General features: G+C 43.6%; 2 protein-coding genes across 3 annotated transcripts in view; one reads left to right on the top strand and one right to left on the bottom strand.

The window, feature by feature from the left end:
* Positions 1 to 20,726, bottom strand: part of LOC124716905 — an 811,449-nt gene that overhangs the window by 57,868 nt on the left and 732,855 nt on the right. The window lies entirely within an intron of this gene.
* The window catches only part of LOC124716889 (PAX3- and PAX7-binding protein 1), a 173,401-nt gene that overhangs the window by 129,564 nt on the left and 23,111 nt on the right, over positions 1 to 20,726 (top strand). Inside the window, exon 1 of one of the 2 annotated variants that reach the window (XM_047243454.1) lies at positions 7,103 to 7,327. The exons of the other annotated variant lie outside the window; for it this stretch is intronic. The gene's annotated coding sequence lies outside the window, so the exon portion shown is untranslated. Of the gene's footprint in view, positions 1 to 7,102; positions 7,328 to 20,726 lie in introns of those variants that run through there. 2 annotated transcript variants of the gene reach the window in all.

The raw sequence follows: 20,726 nt of genomic DNA, 5'->3' as shown, positions 1-20,726 counted from the left end.
AGAGATAGTACTCCACTCTCCATTTGTCGTCGTCGTCAGTCCGAAGACTGTGTTCAGCAAGTCTTCACGCTAGTTTATTCTGTGCGAGTATCTTCGTCTCTGGGTTACAATAATTCCATACGGCTCAACGGCCTGGTGCAAGTCTTCCACTTGGACGCCACTTTGGCGACTCGCTCGTCCCCAACCAGTAGCCCTACCGAGGATACCAGACCTGTAGTTTAACGTGAATCCGAACAACTGGTAGTTCCTAGCGAAACTTCACATCATCCGAAAGTGTCGGGTTGGTCAAAGGTTGACTGAAATACTTTGTAGTCTGAGCCGTGACCTTCCGGTTTCCAAGCATACCCTTTTCCACTAGGTCACCGGCGCCGACGATCTGCATTTATACTACCGATCCGTGCATCCACTTGAACTTGTTCATTGTAGTCTAGCCATTATCTCCCAGGACAAGGTTTGCTCCCCCTCCCCGGTCCCCAGCCCTTCCCACCTCCCAAACACACACACATATTTCCCACAGTTACAAAATTAGTTAATTATGCGGTGTACCCATCTAATATTCAGCATTCTTCCATAGTACCACATTTCAAAGGTTCTGTTCTGACTTTGTCCGTCCTATTTACCGTCCGTATTTGAATTTTCTATTAAACAACACGCCGAACAAATGCTTTCAGAAATAGCTCTACAAAAAATAAAATAAAATATAAATTCTACTTGGGATACAGTGAGCTCGCACTCCAGTCTCCACTTTTATGTTAATACTTCCTTATCACTTTGTTAATTTTTATGTACTCACATAGTAACTAAGGACTACAAATTGCTGCGATTAGAAAAATGGACCGATATTCCAGGAAACCTTACGTACACGATCATCGTATTTTTAAGCCGCCTGTTTCTCTTTTAGACCAGATCGTCATTGTCAGGAAGTGACGACGTTAGTTATAGGACGGTATAGCAAGCCCCACATCCCCTTTCCCCTCTCCTTCCCGATCCTTCATAATCTATTGCTTTTCTTAAATTTACTACGCAACTTTTGCCACTGTTACATTCTTCGCGGATTTTTTTTTTCTTACTAAGAACCTTATGCTAAAGACCGCACAGTGGAGACGAACTATAAAATGCACTCATCAATTTCCAAAATAGCTGGTGAATGTTTGTCATTCTGGTGTATTTTCTCTGTTGGATGATGCGCTTCGCCTCCGTCGTACTAGGTAACATTCCAACGGAGGGTGTTCACTCTATGGTCCCTGAACACAGACTGTGATTTCATGTAGTGCAAAATGTATGTCATAATAGAAGAGTATGTTCTTTTAAATGCATATATCAGTGGTGACTGGAGGTTCATTGTGTCTGAGTCACCAAAGACGTATCAATATATCACATCTCTAATAAAACCTGTGACGATGCACACAGGTTCGCGTATTCAAGCTTTCGCTGTTTTAGTGATAGGTTTATAAATATCCTGTCGCTAAATAGTGCTGTTGTCAACAGCGGATTGCGTGTCTGAATGACGAAGCTGAGTCAAGACAAGAAACCCACAGTTCTCGCAGAACAACCTTGTGGAACTGTGTGGGAGGAGCACGGCCTTCGCCCCGCCCTTGCTAGTCTTAATGGCTCTTCAGTTGTGTGTTGGCATTCCTACCTTATTTAATGAAACTCGTCCTCTCAAACCTTTTTGTTAAATTGTCATTGTAGTAGTTATCTGAGGGGTAATTCTGACGTTGGCAGCCTAGGCAATACGTTGGCATTCACTCATAAAAATTTTAATCCAGGTGCTAAAGAATTTGTTGTCGTGCGCCTAAACCCACCATCATAATCATCATCAGTAATAGCGTGGAAACGACTCTGTGTCAATGATAAATAGTCCGCCAACAACGAATTAAGCGCAGGATGGAAAAAAGAGATTCCTAGGGCTAGGTAACAGCACGGCTTGAACAATACGCGATCCGCTGCCCAGGCGACGAAAGGCCGAAGTGCCTTAAGCAGTCTGAAATACAGAATCTAGCCAGTCAGCTTTTTCCTCGTGGAGAGGCGACATCATTTTTACGTGACAAACATAAATTAGGGGCTGCCATGTTGTTTGAAGTTAAACGTCGTATTTGGTGGGTTTTCTTTGTCATTAAGTGCGTGGTTTGAACATAAACTGTTTCAAAGCATCAGCAAATTGAGGAGCTCTCGAAAACGCGTTATTTTAGCTACAACTTGTTGTATAGTAAAATGACAAGAAACTATGTATCGGCAGATAAAGGCTTACTGTAGTTGATGTTTTTAGTGTTATAACTCGTATGCTGTAAGGGTATACCGTTTCAGTGCTATCTATCAAAAGCGCATCTTTTTGGTACAATTTCCATATTAAATATCAAATAATGACATTTGTAGATACAGTCTCCAGACAGTGCGTGCCATATACGGAGGTCCGCTTGCTTTGTCGAAGCCGTAGCGTTGTTGAGATGGTCGTGAGCCGTGAAGAACAAGGTAGCAGGTTCACGTCCAGCTCCTTCCACTTTTTTCACCTTTTGTTTTCTAAAAAATTCTGGGTCTTTATTATTGATTAATAGAAGTATGATCAGCAGACGTCGATGTTATTTACTATAAATAATGTATTGGTTGAAATATTTGTGCAAAATACAGTCCGCAGCTCGCGGTCTAGTGGCTAGCGTCGCTGCCTCCGGATCGCGGGGTCCCAGGTTCGATTTCCGGGGTTGGGGATTTTCTCTACCCGGGAACTGGGTGTTTGTGTTGTCGTCATCATTTCATCATCATCATCATTCGCGTTACGGGGTGGCGGCAGGAAGGGCATCCAGCCAAGCCTTAAATTAACCACACCACATCCGCCCATAACCATGCCGACCCTCCGAAAAATGTTGGACAAAGGCACAAGCAAAAGAAGAAGATGATTTGTGCCAAGGCCAACGACTGGAATGTTTCCCCAGTGACCAGAAAGCTTAATATGACTGCCAGTCTGTTATATATATATAATGTTTTATGCACTGCCTCATGTTTGAGTGTTGGTGGTAAATATGCTTTTCATTGAAGGTGACCAGATTCGAAAAAATCTCATCTTCAATTCAAATGAAATTATGAAACCAATTTCGATGTTTAAATCTATGCGATGAAGTACGTTATTCCAGAGTGATGATAGTCACTGTAACAAATAGCTATATTCAGTTTTAAAACGAAAACGCGATGAAGATTCCGTTGAGTTAACGAACAACTCCTACTAGTATGTATCTCAGATCGTCTACAACATTATGTTGCGTTACTGTACCAGCAGTTCGTCGTTCAAGCCATCGACGAGTCCAGATCTTCTTCGACAGTCGTTAACATAATTAACGCAGGTATTTTACGTGCGTATATTTTTGCAAAGAAACAGTGTTGTTTACGCGTCACATGCAGCCGGGAACTGCTACTGCAGAGCGCTTAAGGCTGCAAACCACGATGAGGATCACGTTCCGTGAGATGTAACGGGTCGTTTCAGAGCGTGCAGCAAACGTGACGGACACCACGTCTGGCGGGCGTCGCGTTGAGAAACATGTCCCGTGTGAGGGCTGCTTTTGATGTCAGGAAGCACCACGAAATGTCACGCGCCTCCGCAGGCGCAAACCGCCCTTAAGCGGAAAAGAGCGGACGGCTAGCGGTCCACGGCTAGCAGGCAGGAGCTACTTTCCCGTTGCAAGGGGACGAGTGGTGAGACGAGGCAAGGCGCCGTGAAAGCTGTACAGTGTACAGGCCGCGAGGCGATCCCGCACCAAAACACTGCCCGACCGGGACGACAGTCAACCTCACCTGCGCTCGTGTGTTCTTCGCACAACTGGAAACTTCTGTAAATACAACTACGCGGAAATGTGGGCCTCCGCGATGCGCGATAGCGTAATTGACATTTAAAGCTGAGGCCACGAGTTCGTATCTCACGTCGGGTAAAGGTGTGGCCTTTAAGTACGCATATATTTGACTGCAGTCTCGGAAATACTACTGAGGAACTGTCAGTATGGCTGCGCTAAACCCGCAACCTGTCAGTGCTATCGCAGATTGATTTAAAGAACTGGCTACAGGGAAGTGATAGGAAAGATAGATGTAGGGTTAAAGTCTCTTTGACGACGAGGGATGTATAGACAAAGCACAAAAAATCTGAATCTGGATGGCCGGAGAAGGGATTTGAACCGCTGTTTACCCGTGTGTCATACCACTGCACCCTCTCTCTCGGGTAATCAATTTCCAGGCACATGCTTTATACGCATTACTCATTCAAGGGTTCTTTTCACTTTAAATATTTATTTCTGACCATTGACTCCCATGTACTGTAAGATAAAGCTGCCTTTTTCCAAACTACTTATATTGACAATGGCGACGCCACACGAGCGCATGGAATGTGCGTCGAGCCAGCGCAGTGTGGATTTGATTCTGCTGCCAGAATCAAATAGAAGAACGAAATAGTGCAGTATTCTTATACCTGTAACGTTACTACCTCTCCTGTTGGTGCACAGTTCTGGCTTTTCGTTTCGTAGTGGAAAAAAAACAATAGAGTTAAATCAAGATACCTTTGTATCATCTGTAACCCTCAAGAAAAACTTCAGTGATTTAAGATGACATAATATGTTCCCGATGACATAATATGTTCCTGATCCTGAAACATGTGGACTTAAAGTACAGAAACAGACTGGTAATCTACAAAGCAAAGTTGAAATAATAAAAAAGGAAAATCAAGAAAGATAAATTTGAGTTAATCAGGTAGTGATGCAACTTAACACGACTGTTGTTTACGTTGTACGTCGAGGAAATGATGAAGTGGAGTAAAATTTTGCAAGAAGAATAGGGACTAAACAACCAGTGCTAAAATCCACAGATGAACGAGTGGTTTTTGCCGAAATAGTTTCTGGTTTTCTACTATTTGGAACTAATTCACCAGTTGGCAGTCGTTCGTTAATGTGGTAAATACGAAGTCTACAGGTGAAAAGTCACATAAGGTAACAATCAAATGCTCGTGTCTTAAATGGTACTACAGGACATTGGAGCAGAATGTATACAACAGCATAGCTTGAATGCTCTGAATTTGACAACTGTATAACCGAACCTGAATTTCAACGGAAACTGAATATCACACTCAGGAAGCTACTGTATTTACTTAATGACTTGTTTATAGTTCCCATTCGTGACAGCTATACCTTGGGAACTAATGCGAAAAGAATTTTCCTCCTCAAAACAACTTGTACAATAAGGGGGCATACTCCTCAACTGGTAGGATAAATGGATTCTTTTCTTCATTGCTCACCATATGTGCAATATCTTGCAAAATCAGACTTTTTCCATGGGATCTACACTTTTCTTAGCACAATTTACATTTCCATAACGTAACAGTCTCAAGTCCACCTTACAGAAAAAGCGCTTGTTATTATCTTATCATTGACCATCGGGAATCAGGTAACAAATTTAATTCTTCTTTTTTGTGTTGTTTCCCATCATTCTAGCAGTCTTTGAACGTCTGCCCGCGTATTCTTTTTCTTTCTTCTGCCTGTGTTGTTCCTGATTTCTTATTTTTCTGATTTAGAAGCCTCATTCGGTAGCTATGTCCAAATAATGTCAACCTACGCTTTACCATTACTTTTGATATTTTCTGAATATTTTGTTAGACCTCGTAATTACTTCTTATTTTCAAACCATCTGTTGTTTATCTTGCACACATTTTACTAATCCTTCCTTCAAGTATCTCTATTCTGTCCAGCATATAGTTCATTGTTAAGTATTTACAGGCATATAAATATTTTGGAATAGTGGTCTAGTGTATTTCTAGAAATGTATTTCTTATTGTAGGTGTTTTCAGTCTAACCGTCTTTTTTTCCGATTTACGAATTCTTTCATCTGTTAGTAATTCTTTCTAGTCCATTCTGCTATATGGTCCCTCCAAAATATTTAAATTATTAACTCATTCTGTTTTAGTGTTTCAACATGCTGGTATTTTGGTGCATTTTTTAATACTGTTTTTGTTATGAATATCTATTTTCAGCTGAAATTCTCCTTCCAGTTCTACTAACCTTTCTTTCCAAAAGATGATTATTATTACTTTTCGTATTCCTTCTTTCATTTTTCTATCTGTTCTGGAAAAAATGGCGTTGTTATACGTTTGTATATTAGTAGTTGGTAAAGAATGTTTTTTGTGCGGTTGTGGCTCAGAAAACTAGTCGACCTATACGGATCATCCCGTAGGAAGTTATCTTAAAATTTTTTCTTCAATAAAACCATGTTCAGAGCTACCATTTTACCTTGCGCTGCCGTGCACTGGACTCTTATTCTAGAGTTGCAAGTTTCACATTCACGGAGTTAGTCTGGATTAGATTTTCTTTAACCTCCATAAATGTTCTAAGCGAATGCCATGATGGTTGCTCCAGTGAGACCATGACCGGCTACCTTTACTAGCGTTGTCTATCTGAGAGAGTACTCGGGTACAAATGCCAATATATGGACGAGTCAGCCCTTTTTCTTTTTCACTCTGTTAATTCTTTGCTCAAAGGCACACTGGAACTCTCAGTACGTGCCCAATTTAGACTTGTCTCTTTTCGGTGCGTCACTTTTTCTGTGGAACGACCCATTCAATTATTTCTTATTGTTAAATTGGTTCAAATGGCTCTAAGCAATATGGGACTTAACATCTGAGGTCACCAATCCCCTAGACTTGGAACTACTTAAACCTAACTAACCTAAGGACATTACACACATCCATATCAGAGGCAGTATTCGAACCTGCGACCGTAGCAGCAGCGCAGTTCCTGACTGAAACTCCTAGAACCGCTCGGTCACAACGGCCGACTGTTGTTAAATTTTATGTATATCTTGAAGTGGCAACACTTGTCCCCAGTGAAACAGCAAAAGCATTACTTCACAGTTCCAAAAAATTATCTCTGTCGTACCTAGTTGTTACTTGATCTGGAGAACGGATTGTACGACATGGCAGGATTAGTTAGACCATTGTACGGGCGCCCCGACGCCGTTGGCCTGGCACTAGCGAGGACAAAGACTCTTCAGAGGCAGCCGTCGGTTGAACAACCTGCCGGCAGAGGCTGCCTCGGCAGCGGACGGGGCGCGCGTTTTTTGCCCAGCTGGCCGGCCGCCGGTTTAAGGTCAGCGTAGCCGATCACGTGACCGGCGGCGCGCTGGCTGCCGCCATCTTGGATCCGGAGTGTTCGCGCCAACGCCGCCATTGTCTACAAATGTGTATAGGTTATGTGCTGCGGTGCTTGAAACACGAATAGCAGTGCGGGCAGGGAGAACAAAAGGAGGCAGGCGTCGCCGTCGCCGCCGCCGCCCGACGCCATTGTTGCAGCTTACAGCCAGTGTGGTGGGTATTTGCTCTGCTAGCTCGCTCCTTCAGACGAGAGCGGCGTACGCTTGGATTTTATGAGGGATAACTTAAAACTTCCCTCCTCTGTAACATACCTTCATATCCCAGAAGATGTAAAAGTAGCTTTGTGAGTTTGCGTGCTTCATTTCTGTTGAGTAGCGTAATACATCTTGGTCTCCATTGACTCAGTCTGTAAGACCTTCATCCGATGCTGATGGGCTACAGCCTATAATGCCCTTCTAGATAATCATTTATCTCTCTCTCTCTCTCTCTCTCTCTCTCTCTCACACACACACACAGTCTCTCCTTCCCATATTACCCCAACCCCAACATACTCCCTACGAATAGTTATATTTCTCAACCATGGAAAAGCGAAATTCATCCGTGTTATCTTTTCGCGGTAATTGCCAGTGGACCCTATATCTCCTCCGTCCTTCCAATTTTCTTGTCTTTAATTTTTATTTAACTGATTTATCCTTTACGCTGCTTCGAAATTTGCGCTGTTGTGAAATTTTGTGGCAGAGAATAAATGTACAGGACTAGGAATCGAACCAGGACCCCTTTTCTTCGCGAGCAGTGCATTTGCTGAATGAGCTATCCGAGCATAACTCATGATTAGCTGTCTCGCTTCAGTTCAGTCGGTGCCTCTCCGTACTTTCCAAACTGCAAACAAAATCTGTATATCTCGATGGACAAACACTGCCCAGAGGAAGGAAAGGCTTCGGGTACGACACCCTCTGCGGTACGCAGTTCTAATCTACCAGAAGATTTCGGCTGATTTATTATGTTACTCACCGCATTAATCATTCCTCTAAAACGACAAGTCGATTTCCGTATAAACATATCCAAGGACGTGGCATTTAAATCTGCGGAATACAACAATTCTTCTTCTAGTGAACGTGTATCATAGCATTGTCGACGCACTTGTTGAAGTATGTTATACAAGTGTTGCGGCACCTGGAGCAAGGGCGACAGATTCCGGCTTGGAGTGGTCTTTGTCGTATGGGTTTTTACGGCATCTGCTTCTTCTCGCAACTGCCATTTGTCGAAAGGCCTTAACCTGTTAACAACTTGTAGCTGCTTCAGAGAATTACTTTTCTGGGAATTTTCTCCGTCTTGGGAACTACTGGGAAGGGGAACGGGTGGGGTAGTCTAATTTGTTTTGAAGCTAGGTTAGGTGAATTCATTACTATCAGCGATTTTCGGTTTACTCTGACCTTCTTGTCCCGTTAGAGCTATTGTGGTCCGCGTGACATCATGCACATACCAGACGCGAAACTCACTAACGTCCGTTACCGTCTTCTCCCAACATGCTCTGTCTGCGGCTGTTAGCTACTGTCAGAATTACCTACCTGACACTTTTCTTTAAAATGATAAGTGATTGGACTGAGAGGTGACAGAGCTCTTTTCTGGTCAGTCAAATACTGTACTGTCGTATTTTACAAGTCCACCATGCATTGAGACCACTGCCAAGAACTGAGCACAGCAGTTGTAGACAGTTTATGGAATACAGGGCAGATGTGCAGCCTCAGTGCGGGAGTATTATTTGATGTTGCCTTCACGTATAATTTCCTCCAGCGTGTGAGACATTAGTTTTCCTTTCTTCTCTTTTCTGTTGTAAGGGGATGAGGTCTATATACAGTCGACATATCACCACGGTTCACCGGTTAAGACATACGATATGAAATCTGCGAGATAACTTTTTCGACAGCAGCACATACAAAACATGCACGTCAGATCTGGTCGTCCTTCCATTTCCTACGTGTAGAATAGAGACTAGTTAGCATTCTGGACTAATATTTAACAACGAGGTAGCAGAGAAAGCGACTTTCTTTCTCTTACCACCCAAAAACCAATATGAAATTTACGTGCTGAGGACAGCCTCACTCTAGGCCACAAACGCTACTTAGAAATACCAAGAAAATTATACTGATCCGACATTCGACTTCTTAATCCTAATGTATCTGAAGCAAAGGTATACTAACAGTATGACAACAGGTTCTCTCATTCTCAATCATCACATGCTTACATTTTACATAAGTAGAGTCGCACTTAGTTGATTAAACGTGTCAGTTTTCTCTTAGTCCACAGAGCTGCAGACACAAATCCGAAGAAATTAATTCATTTCGAGACGTGTTCCCGCTGTAGGGAGAAGACTTACACGTTGGCTACATAGTGAGGCCAGTCAAGAATTGATGACAGATGACACTATGACATTTGTTGTGTTATGAGACCAAACTGCGTGGTCATCGGTCCTTTCGACAGCGAAATGATCAACTGTTGTCTGTAGAGCGAGGGAAAGGCAGCGGGGATTTTTTCCTGGTTCAGTCAAGGTGAATTCGAAGTTGCTTTTCGTTTTTTCAACAAGTTGCATTTGATTCCTTGTGTTCTCTTCGTGACTGAGTGCAGTGCCGTCCCACGTCAAATACCGTGTCGTCCACAGGTGGTTAAATCCTTTCACACACAAACACACACACACGACTTTGTGATAGACTGGAGTCGAATTTCGCGCTTTTCGCAAGCAGTCATCATAACTATATGGCTATCTCAGCACACCTTCAGATCTAGCTAAAACTTTAATTGCCACTCGTTTTCCTCCAGTTATTTCCGAACAGATATGGATGGTTCTCGATTCCGGAGAAGAGCCACCAAAGAATCTGATATGATGAGGATTGTGTGTTACCCTGGTGTTTCAGCAGTTGTTTATAGTCTCGTTTTTGTTTTGTGTAGCTAGAGTCAGCCCAAACAATATACGTCGCTTATCACGTCTTCCATGCGATGTCTAGTATCGACGGAAAGCGTCGGTTTCTTTCTCGTTGTATATAAAATGATTTTTAAAGCGGAATTTTACTTACCCAGTCGATTGAGCTGTCGCAGGTTAGTCTATCGGTATTTATATCAGTGACAGTAAAACACGAAGAATAAACGCAAGCCAGCATCGATTCAGTAGCGCTGGGTGCTTAGGCTAGCGCTCAGCGCGGGCCAGGCAGTGCTATCGCTACTGGAGTGCTGGTTATTCTCCGAGTTTTGCTGTTCCTTTTAATACACATCGGTAAACCAATATCGCGCTAGACTAAACTGGGGCCGCTCTATCGAATGGACACGTAAATTTCCGCTTTAAAAGTCGTTTTTTATAACGGGAAAGAAATCGACGTGGGCGTCACATGGAAGCGCTGTTTGTTTGGGCTGACTAACTACACAACGCAAAAACGAAATTGCAAATATCTGCTGAAACACCAGAGAAAATATGTCCGATTAGGAGAGATACCATATATAATAATTTTAAATAATTTCACTGAAATGAAATTGAGGTAATTGGTATGGAAGAAATGAAGATCTAACAATAGATTGGAGAACGATGTGTGTTTGTCCGGAAGTGAAGGTTGAAAACCAGTGACAATGAAAGTGAGTATGAGACAGACCTGGATGCGCGCTCAGACAGCATAATGATTTCGAATTGACTCCTTGCGAAAAACTGGAGCGATACATGATAGATCAGTGTATCCAGATTTTGAAAGTGCATTTGAAGTAAGGTGAGTGCTATGCAGAGACCGTTCGAAGACTTCGTGTAATTTTTGGTAAGTGAGACGCGCCTAATGTGTCAACAGTGTAGAGACTGGTAAGGAAATTTGAAGATACAGGATCGACCTTGAACATTGAATGACGTGGACGCCCTCATTATTGTTGATCCATAGAGGATGTCACTCTCGTCAGTGAGAGCGCCACTGCGAGACCGGTAAGTCGATTGGCCGCCATTATCATTGGTTAGCCAATCAGAGAAGCAGTTTGCATCGAATTTTAACAAAAGAGCTGCGTTTGCATCCTTTTACGATCCGACTAACACAAGAGCTGAAGCTGATGGACCATTTGAAGCCTCGAACATTTGTCGTTGGGTATTCACGAAATAAGAATTTGGTAGTGATTTTCATAAGTAAGTAATATTCATTGACGAAGCACACTTCCAGCGTTTATGTGAATAAACAAAATTGTCGGTTTTGGGGCACAGAGAATCCTCACATGGTCCGTGGGAAGCGTCTTTATACAGAACTCGTCACTGTTTGACGCGGGCTGCGTTATGGGCTGGCGGACTAATTGGGTCATACTTTTTTTTAATACGGCACTGGAAAAGCAGTGGCAGTGACTGGTGATCGTTACCTCCACCTTATAACACAGTTTTTATGGCCGCAGTTCAAGAATTGAATGTGGAACACATATGGTTCCAACAGAGTGGGGCCAGTTGCCACACTGTGGTTCAAACAAGAAAACTTCTGAAAGAGAGTCCCTACTCGTCTCGTCTCTCGGAATGGTGATCAGAACTGGCCACCGAGATTGTAGGGGGATGTCAAATCTTGTGTTTATGCGAACAATCCACGAACCATCCCTCAATTCAAGGCAGAAATTAGACGTGTCATGGGTCAGATTCAAGCGGAACTTTGCTCTTGGGTCGTCGTAAATTTTGCCCCCAGAGTGAATATGTGCATACGAAGCCATATAGGACATTTGGCTGATAGTTCGTTTCATGTATAGTCGCAGTCTTTGTGTTCCATATAGACGTAATAACACTAGCAATTTTCAGATTTTATATATATATATATATATATATATATATATATATATATATATACTAAATTAAAAATTGCGTTCTTTACGGGGCACAGTATAGAAGCGATCTTGATTCGCCTGTAAAGTGCCTTACAGGGTGTTTATAAATGAATATCGGGGTTTTAACGCTTTATAATATTTATTATATTAAACTTACAGTTCTAAATGGTATGTCAAATGAAAGAGCAACTCAAACAGTTTTACCAAGAAGCTTATAAATGTTCAATGTGAGCACCATTTGTCACAGGGCACACATCAAGTCTATAGCCGAGTTCTTCCCAAACTTTGATAAGTGTGTCTTCGGTGATTGTAGCAACAGCTGCTTCAATCCGGTTTCTTAATTCAGGGAGGTCTGCTGGTAGGGGAGGCACGTACACACGATCCTTGATGAAGCCCCAAAGGAAAAAAATCTCATGGCGTTAGGTCGAGTGAACGTGGAGGCCATGCAAAGCAAGCCCTGTCATTGGGCCCCTTGCGGCCCATCCATCGCTCGGCTATAGACTTGATGTGTACCGTGTGACAAATGGTGGTTCAAATGGCTCTGAGCACTATGGGACTTAACTTCTAAGGTCATCAGTCCCCTAGAACTTAGAACTACTTAAACCTAAGTAACCTAAGGACATCACACACAGCCATGACCGAGGCAGGATTCGAACCTGCGACCGTAGCGGTCGCGCGACTCCAGACTGTAGCGCCTAGAACCGCTCGGCCACCCCGGCCGGCTGATAAATGGTGCTCACATTGAACATTTATAAGGTTCTTGGTATTGAGCAAGCAGTAAAGGAAAGAAAAGAAAAATTCAGAGTAGGTATTAAAATACATGGAGAAGAAATAAAAACTTTAAGGTTCGCTGATGATATTGTAATTCTGTAAGAGACAGCAAAGGATTTGGAAGAGCAGTTTAACGGAATGGACAGTGTCTTGAAAGGAGGATATAAGATGAACATCAACAAAAGCAAAACGAGGATAATGGAATGTAGTCGAGTTAACTCGGATGATGCTGAGGGAATTAGATTAGGAAATGAGACACTTAAAGTAGTAAAGGAGTTTTGCTATTTGGGGAGCAAAATAACTGATGATGGTCGAAGTAGAGAGGGTATAAAATGTAGACTGGCAATGGGAAGAGAAATTTGTTAACATCGAGTATTGATTTAAGTGTCAGGAAGTCGTTTCTCAAAGTATTTTGTGGAGCGTAGCCATGTATGGAAGGGAAACATGGACGATAACTAGTTTGGACAAGAAGAGAAGAGAAGCTTTCGAAATGTGGTGCTACAGAAGAATGCTGAAGATTAGATGCGTAGATCACATAACTAATCAGGAGGTATTCAATAGAATTGGGGAGAAGAGGAGTTTGTGGCACAACTTGATTAGAAGAAGGGATCGGTTGGTAGAACATGTTCTGAGGCATCAAGGGATCACCAATTTAGTATTGGAGGGTAAAAGTCGTAGAGGGAGACCAAGAGATGAATACACTAAGCAGATTCAGAAGGATGTAGGCTGCAGTACATACTGGGAGATGAAGCAGCTTGCAGAGGATAGAGTAACATGGAAAGCTGCATCAAACCAGTCTCAGGACTGAAGACCACAGCAACAACAAAGGTTCTTGACTTGCAGAGGATAGAGTAGCATGGAAAGCTGCATCAAACCAGTCTCAGGACTGAAGACCACAACAACAACAAAGGTTCTTGGTAAAACTGTTTGAGTTGCTCTTTGATTTGACATATCATTTATAACTGTAAGTTTAATGTAATAAATATTATAAAGCGTTAAAACCCCGACATTCGTTTATAAACACCCTGTATTTTTGTTTGCGTCACGGTTGTTGTGCTCCGTCCGTTAATGGCGAACAGTTACTCGACTCGAGCGATTGCTTGTATACGTACGGCAGGCGAGCCGTGGAGAAGAAGGGTTGGCGTACATCCTGCTCCTCCGAGCGTGGAAGGAAAGAGAGCACACATAGGCACACGTGGTGCCGCGTCTGGCGGGCGCTAGGGTTGTGGCAGGGTCGTTGACCACACACATCCTGCGTGGCGCCGGGCGGCGCGGGGTGTGTGGCGGCCCGCATCTGCCGCCTCCGGCCTTTGTGCCGGCGGCTGGGCGAGGCGGACACCGCCCGCCTGCTTCGGTTTCGAGTTATTTCTGTAATAATAACTGCGAGCCGAGGGCGAGGTGAGACGGGGCGAGGCTCGCGCCGGTAGCCGGCCTTGGGGCCGCGTCGCCAACCGAGTGCCGGCCGCCGCCGCAAAGATCCGGCACACTTGGAGCACTGGCCCGTCAGGGCCTCTGCTCTGCTCTGCTCTCCTCCACTACACTCCACTCGCGAGCGCCTAGTCTCATCTGCTGGTCTCACGTGCCGACACGGCAGTATGAAATTTTGCTGCAGCGTCGGCGAGAGCGCATCCTAAAATAGTGCCCGCCGATTGGACTTTGCGGAACGGGCGCCTGAACCGAGTGGCCTTCGTAGTGAACGGTATCGCCGCAGCCTGTCTTGCAACACTGGTGCCCTTTCTGGCAGCTGATCTTGGAGGACAAGCGTGATGAGGGCACGCGACCTTCGCGTATTCCGCTTGTGCCAGGGCCTCTCGTGAAGCATCTTGAACCAAAATGTGTCTTCTAAACGACGTATGCCAGATTTCATGTTACCCATAGTAGCTATTCTCGGCAAATCGATACGTAATAATAAAATCCATCTACTCTTATAGCGTCGTTACTATGGCAGTGTACATTCAGAATCCACAGCATCATCAGTTTTTGAGTAAATTGCTTCACTGCGATGTCAGTAACCCTGAAACGTATGCATGTGCGACGTGTACTAGAATCTCTATTGCAATTCGCGAAATTGTTTTGTAATAGATATGGAATTACAGATGAAAGTATATAGATTCTTGTTATAGCTTATACTGTACCTGTGAATTTTGTATTTAAGATCCCAATGGAGAAACTCGTACATCTTCAACATGCACAGTTTCCGAAGATGACACTAAAAGTTTCAGAGGTATTGAAATATCCATGCAATTTGTCATTGTCTTCGCAACTTGGGGTGTAATCTTCGAAAACTCTATGTGGTACATGTGCGAATTGCTCCACTGGGATGTCATGCACAAAAGAAATCAACAAAATTCGTAGGCATACCATAAATTTCAATAAAAATCTGAAAATGTTCTTTTGTAATTCTATATCTATACTACGAGAGTTACGAAAATTGCGATTAAGAATGCACTACAACTCTCACGCATACGCCTTTCTGCCGTGCTGACATCGCTTTGTAGTCTTTATTTAAAAACTGAAGCCCTGACGATCAAACAGTGGCTTCGAAATGGCGCTAGACTAGTAACAATGCCATAAAAGATAGTAGACCGATTTTGTTACACACACACACACACACGCACACGCACACACACACACACACACACACACACACACACACACACACACACACACCACAGTTACTGCTGCCTCATAATATCACACAGAATTCATAGCCCCACAATTGTGTTTCAAGGTATGCTGTGTCGTCGTTACTTCCATCACAATTCGTTTTGTTTGTATGTATTTATGGTTGTCTACTTGGAATTTTTAAAACATAGACGCAAAACTCCGTCTCTCTGCCGCGCAATAACCTACTGGCGATCGTGGGAAGAACAAATAATTACAGAATTCTCTGTGTGCTGTAATTTATCTAGTTTTTCATTGCGTTTGTCACTGTGCGTTACTGATATGGGTAAATACGTTTCATAAGTTTCAAGACCTCTACTAGATTTAATTGGCGGCGTATTTCGTGTCTCATGGATTCAGAGTGCAAAAGATAAATTAAAAGATTAGGTGTGTCAGCCACTTTCGTTTTCTTGTTTCGAGGTTTTACACCATCTTCAGGTAGATCAGGGGACTACATGACAGTTTCTTTTTCAGGATATAGCTTGTTGTCTGCCTTACACTTAATTTCGCTTCAGATTAGTTACTTTGTGTCGCTTGTTATCATAATATGGCAAGTTATACGTTATAAACAATAACAAAGCTTCTTGCAAGGTGTTCCAGCATAAAGAACACCGATGATCTATACGTATACGCATTTGTGGCATTGAACAACACACAAACAAAAAACAAAAACACTCCGAGATCGGACATGAGTAGAAGTACAGTATCTTGTGAGCGAAAGAACATTACCAGCTCTCACCGTACTATTGACCGCCCCTGGTAGTTGAGTGGTCAGCGCGACAGAATGTCGTACCTAACGGCCCGGGTTCGATTCCCGGCTGAGTCGGAGATTTTCTGCGCTCAGGGACTGGGTGTTGTGTCGTCCTTATCATCATTTCATCTCCTTCGACACGCAAGTCGCCGAAGTGGCGTCAACTCGAAAGACTTGCACCAGGCGACCGGTCCACCCGACGGGAGGCCCTAGCCACACGGCATTTTGTATTGTGCTACTGAACAGTTGGATATATACAGGGTGGTCAGGTATAGTCTGTAAAAATTGTAACGTTGTTGCAGGGTATGTATACTGAGATATAATTATTAAGAAGAGAAAGCGATACGTTGCGCCGTTTCCTAGTTATTTAGCGTGGAAGGTAGCAAATGAGGCTCTTGCGCGCACAAATTCAAGCGGCCCGCCAGAGCGGTGTCGCCAAACGCGTGGATCGTTAGGTTTCCCAAAGCCGAACAAAATGTCGAAAAAAAAAATTTAAAAAAGAAAGAGAGAGAGAAGTAAAAATTGGACATGGGATGGTAGTAAAATCGAACCCGAACAAGAGGTTGAGCATTATCTATGCTATGAGAGCAACTGATACTAGTTGTATCTGGGGGGCTGCTTGAATTTGCTGCGCAACGGCCTAACTGGCTAACTTCAATGCTAATTAACTTGGAAATGGCGCAACGCAACAAGCGTTTCAAACTGTGTCTGACCACCCTGTATAACGAGCTTAGATGTTTTTTAACTGGATGGAATACCTTGTAAATAGGTTCGTTATTCTTTCCAGTGTTTGAGCTAAGTGCCACACTACGATAACAACTTTTCTGAGCCGAAATTAAGTGTAATGCAAACAACTGGCCATATCCAGAAAATGAAATTGTCATGTAATGCACTGATCCACCTGAAGATGAAGGTGTAAGTCCTTCAAACGCTTCGTGGAGAAAAATAAATGTGGTTCGGCACTGATAATTGTTTTAATTTGTCTTTATATCACAAAGATTCACAATTTCCAAATCACAGTCCATCATAAGGTGATTCAGAGCACAACCACGTGGATGAAGAAGTACTTTGTCCATCCATATACCTTTAGTCCAACCTCGTCATATGAGTCGTACGTGAGCAGTGTTGTGAAAGATAACATTTGTTTTCTAACCTTAGAAATTAATTGAAGTTTGCTGCTTCCTTGCATGCCTGTGTGGCCGAGCGGTTCTAGGCGCTTCAGTCCGGAACCGCGCTGCTGCTACGATCGCAGGTTCGAATCCTGCCTCGGGCATGGGTGTGTGTGATGTCCTTAGGTTAGTTACGTTTCAGTAGTTCTAAGTCTAGGGGACTGATGAACTCAGATGTTAAGTCCCATAGTGCTTAGAGCCATTTGCTGCTTCCTTTCCTCCTCGACTGATACTATTTTCAAGCCCCTAGCTTATAGTGACTCGCAGTGCTAATCCCAACGTTTGTATCCGTTTTCTGGCAGATCGTACATTCAGCATGTTAATCTGTACTTACCGGCAAAAAATAATTGCATTTAATTCTGAGCGGTGTCCATAGTGTCATTTGCAGTTCGCGGTTTATCAAGAGTAGTCCTGTGTGTAATGAGAGCTGTCCTTCACGTTTAACATGCTGCGAATTCCTACTCGAAGAACCACAAGTTTAGTCGCAGTTTGACCAAAGAGAGTTCAGATCGTCAGAATCGGGCTTTATAGCTTGAAGTACAACCCACAGCGTACCATTAATGTTGAACGTAGACTTGTCTCTAGGGACGGATCTCATAGTCAGATGCTTTCCGCGACTTTAGCTTCGGAAGCAGAGTCTCCGATTTCTGATTGTCTTTAGTTTCTTTAAAACACTACAAGTAAATATCGAGCAAGACCGTTATCTGGTGGGAGGTAATTTTTTGTCGTCTTCCCTGACCAATGTCGAAGTACTGTATCTTGATTTCGGCGCAAAAAGGCTCTGACTGGGGTCTGATCCGGACAGACTACGGCCAGAGATGTCGGTTCCTTGACCGCCAACGGTATCCCCGCGGTCAAAACAAGTTTGCTCTGACTCACACCTGCTGTGTACTGCACTCAATACACAGGTACCGACATTCCTGTCGAGTACGGGGAAAGCCCCCGACAGTCTGAGAGGAAAGTGAAACACTGACTGACTAAATTCCGCATCCGTGTCTAGCTCCCTTTGGCTTTCAGTACAAAAACCGGGAAATGGTGATTTATGATTAATAAAAAAAAAAAAAAGAGACCGCATGATCCACAGCGTCGTTACTACTCCTCTCCAAAGGGGTATCTGTTCAGCAAATTCTTTACTGATATGGCTGTCGCTCGTTGTCACGCATGTAGAACGATTTCCGGTATATACTAATGCTTATGTATAAAGAAATGTGAAGAATAAGTAATAAATCATCTAAATATCAGGGTCTAAGGACCCGTCTGCTAGAGTAAATTGATGAACGAAGTAATTAGTCAAAGTTAAACCCAACTGTACTTGTTCCTTTAGTTCGGTGAAGTCTTAAAATTTTGCATTTAACATTGAGTTTGTGATTGCTATCCGCTCGTGGCTTAAATTTTGCTTTTCAGATGTTTAACAGTTATTTTATGGTCAGCTGTAACATATCTGTTAATTTACTACGGTTTTTTAATTTTTATGCGTTATTGTTTGGCAAAATAAGTTTTGTGGCCGTCTCTCACGACTGTTAAGCGTCAAGCAGGGAAAACCAACGGCGGAGTCTGAGATTGGGGTCAAGAGAACGTGGATGTCCGCTCAACGTGAACGCTACAGAGAAAGCGACGCTATTGCGGACAACTTGGTTTTCACGGTATTTACATTTTACTCATCCCGATTTTGTTACCAACAAGTACTTTGTTGAATCGCACCCACTCCTACAGAGAAGGAAGAAAATGCGGGCGTTACGTATCAATATATTCGAATTATGTTATTTCGTGAACGGTTGTAGATGTCGCATGGAGGTTTTCGGAAAATGATGGCACGTCGAGAGGGATGTACGTGAGTTCGTTAGGTGTCGTAGCCATTATATCAACCGCGACGCTGAAGCAAATAGTTTGTTTTCTGAATGGATATACTTTTTTAACGTTATTCGAAAAGTCGAGGTCAGCAGTATTACACTCATTAAAGTTGACATTGAAACTTTCCGCAAAAATATCCGAGAAAAGTGCACATGTTTGAAAGGCAAAGGGGCTGGTGTCGGCTGTTCCGATATAAACACAGCCAAGATGACGCTTTTATGCATGGCTCCGTTGCTTTGTGCTGCAAGAAGACATGCCAAAGCTGCTAAGATAAAATGTATTTCTTTCTGGTCCCACTTCATACGACACCAGTACAGGGTGAGTTACAATTTTTGTAAATTCAACTGTATACACATTTCTAGCGTTTCAGAAGGCGCTTATGAAAATCAGTTCAAATGTGTATATGCCTGAGTAGATTGTGGTATTATTTTGTGTCATAACAGTGTGTGGCGAACGCTGAAAAAAAGTATATAATTGTATAAAACTTTTAGGCTGCATAACACTGATCAACTATGAACGTCGGAGTGGTTGCTGGGTATGGGGTTAATTTATTTTCAATTCTAAGATCTGGCGCAACAATAACGCCGTCTGCTACGCAGATGCACGTGTGATAGCCAACGTAGCAGACCTGTATACACGTCATGTGGATGGCAGAGTCGCCATCGTCGGGTTTCTTTCTCTCTGGCCTCTCAGTTGACTCACATATTTAACCCCTTAATATGCGTCGAATGACGGGCGTCCGGGGGAACGATTGATTGCCCCCACAGCGCTGCTTCTAAAATTGAAACGGCTGAGCCACTTGTTCTCAGCCACCTTGTCACGAACATGCTTGAGACCATATCCTCACCCGTATAGTAGTCTGGTACAGCGCGTGATCGATAAGTAGCTTTTGGGGATGCTTTACTTTTACTTATTTTGTCGTCTGTTTATTCCTAGTAAGTTCACATCGCCATTTCTAGTAGAAAACCAACATTTCGACAGGTTTTCCTCTTTTTCGCCATAACTCTATTCCCTCCGAGAAAAACCGTAGCGCTGGCTGCTTTCCAGGCGACTGGAACGTTTGTGGGGGATTTTTGTGACGCCTACGTTGGCAGCCGCTCAACCGCGAAAGGCTAGCGTCGTGGGCTGCAAGGCGCAGGTCTTAGCGGGACTTGAGTAATTCCCTGCAACGTTCCGCAATAAAGCTGTGCCACTGTGTGTGTGTGTTGCTAGCCCAGCTAACATCGGCTGGGCAGTGCCGGCCGCCACCTAGCAAATGGCACGCGCACGAGCGGCCGAAATACCAGTCGCAAGAGTAACGGGCCTGCCTCCTGGGTCAACTGCAGCCCAACCGTCAGCTGAGCCCGCTTGCACGCTTGGCAACGCCGGCACCTTGTGACGTCACATACACTTTCGCTCGCGTTTGTCTGGCTGCCGTCCGCCTCGCGTCGCGGCAGTACATCCGGTACGGCCTATCAAACGGCTCCCAAAACTGTTGGCCACTCTTGGTGGAGCCATCTCGGCAGGAAACTTGGACCAGACAAAAGCCAGACTTTCGTACTACTCACACAAATGAAAAATAACTGCCTCTCGCGCTCACCATCCTTGT

This window comes from Schistocerca piceifrons, chromosome 1 (assembly GCF_021461385.2).
Source record: "Schistocerca piceifrons isolate TAMUIC-IGC-003096 chromosome 1, iqSchPice1.1, whole genome shotgun sequence".
Lineage (NCBI taxonomy): Eukaryota > Metazoa > Arthropoda > Insecta > Orthoptera > Acrididae > Schistocerca > Schistocerca piceifrons.
The sequence above is the reverse complement of the archived record's forward strand: the minus strand, read 5'-3'. Positions and strand labels throughout refer to the sequence as shown.